General features: G+C 41.7%; 1 long non-coding RNA gene across 1 annotated transcript; it reads right to left on the minus strand.

Annotated features, from left to right (window-relative positions):
- Positions 1 to 483: 483 nt before the first annotated feature.
- Positions 484 to 1,039, minus strand: LOC112263989. The gene is made up of 3 exons (XR_002955574.1): positions 959 to 1,039; positions 742 to 866; positions 484 to 578 (listed from the first exon to the last, which is right to left on the minus strand). It is a non-coding gene; the product is annotated as an uncharacterized LOC112263989 (long non-coding RNA).
- Between the last annotated feature and the right edge of the window lie 799 nt (positions 1,040 to 1,838).

Below are 1,838 nucleotides of genomic sequence, written 5' to 3' on the forward strand. Positions count from 1 at the left end.
GGTTAATCTGTGTATCTCACATATTATGTGCCCAGTATTATAGAGCAAAAAACGTTATTAGCGGATAATGACAACAACAGTAGCTGTAGATGATGTTATGAAAAGTTGGAGGGTGGTTAGTAATGGAGGACATCAGGTGGATCCATGTCTGGGTGTTGGGCAGAACCCCTAGGTCCTGGAGAACAGGAGCAGAGTTAAAGGGAACAGGTTGGGAGAAAGAGACGGTCACAACCAAACACACAGATTACATTTTACTGTGAGAAAATTTGATTGATTAGTGCAGTGTTATAAATGGGAGATATGTATTTTCAACACTTTCGGAAGGTATAGCCTACCTTAAGGGATACCTCTTGGGCTTGGACAGTCGATGGTCCTAAAGTCATTTGGAGAGGTAAATTGAAGAGGTACATTTTTAAAAGCTCAGCATAACTACCATTTCTTGCTTTCTCAAATGTCAACCAAAGCTCAACATACTTTGTCTATTGGGCTTCACTGAAGTGAGGGACGTCAGTGCTTTTTGGGGTCCACCGTCCAACTGCTCCAACTGTAGAAAATTGTTGGCTTCCACCGATGTAACCCTAGGAAGACAAAGAGTAAACTATCAGAGTTAGGGAAACTAAAAATAGCTTCAGGTTAGTTTGTGTCAAATACAAATAGTTATTATCTGAGATTTTTTATATTCACTAACAGATGGTGACCTCAGCTAGGAGCGAAAGAACAGTGAGGTTTCCCAGGTCTCACCTTCCTTTTGTCCTTCTTCCAAACCAATTCATTTGCCAGGATCTCGTAGCACTTGGTCCCCTTCTTGATTCTGCTCCGGTAGCTCTCCTTCAGTTTTCCTGGGCCTTGTCGATGTTCAGTCTCATCTGGATTGACAAAAGGAACAAATGCAATTATATTTCAAATTTCAAATATCTATTGGAGGGTCAGAAAATAAATTAACAGCAGACATTTTTACCTGGTGAAAAACCTCCACATCCTTCTCAGTCCCTGCCTGAAGGTGGTCCTCAAAGGAATTCTGATCTGGTTTGACGACTTCCACCACATCAAGTGGGGTTTCAGTGATCAGTGATTATACAAAAATAGCAATAGACAAACAACGACACTAAGTCAATCACACATTTGAAAGACTACTATATAAGCAATAATTGTATATACAATTGCATTGTTTATCTCAGTCAACAACTGTGGTTCCCGTCTGTACAATGTGGAGGCCTGGATGCTGCTGTTGGGTGCAAAGAAAATTACCTTCAGGTTGTTCTCCCACCCTTCCTGGTACCAATTAAGGGACTTGCCCATGGCAGTCTTGAGGGTCTGGTTGGTACATTCACCAAACCTGGAGGAGGGGGTAGGAGAGCAGTATCTATTGACAATGTAAGATATTGAAATATGTCTGATTATGTCCCATGGGAAAACAAAAACAAATTGTAAAAAATAAATAAAACAGACCATTGGTGACAGAATATAACCCATAACATCCGTACCTTGTTCCAGCATTCATGACCTCGGCCACGCAAGATGATCTCAGGAGAACCGTGGGTGTTGAAGATGTCTACCATCACCTTGAAGGTGGCCTCACCAGTCTCGTCCTTGATGGGTATTATACAAAACGAAAATCTATGTTTGGTTCCAAGCTCCCTTTTTACGGGTTACAGAAGGGACTTTAGAGTTAAGCACACACTCTTCCTTTACTGACCTTAATGGGTATAGCCTCCACCCACTTGGTAAAGTGATTGGTCGCCGTCAGACACCAGCTGTTGCCATTCCTGGATTTCACGAAGGGTCCGATGAAGTCCACCCCTAACATTTAAAGTTTTAGAGAGAAGATTACTTTATTC

The sequence above is a fragment of the Oncorhynchus tshawytscha genome, linkage group LG12, assembly GCF_018296145.1.
Source record: "Oncorhynchus tshawytscha isolate Ot180627B linkage group LG12, Otsh_v2.0, whole genome shotgun sequence".
Taxonomy (NCBI): domain Eukaryota; kingdom Metazoa; phylum Chordata; class Actinopteri; order Salmoniformes; family Salmonidae; genus Oncorhynchus; species Oncorhynchus tshawytscha.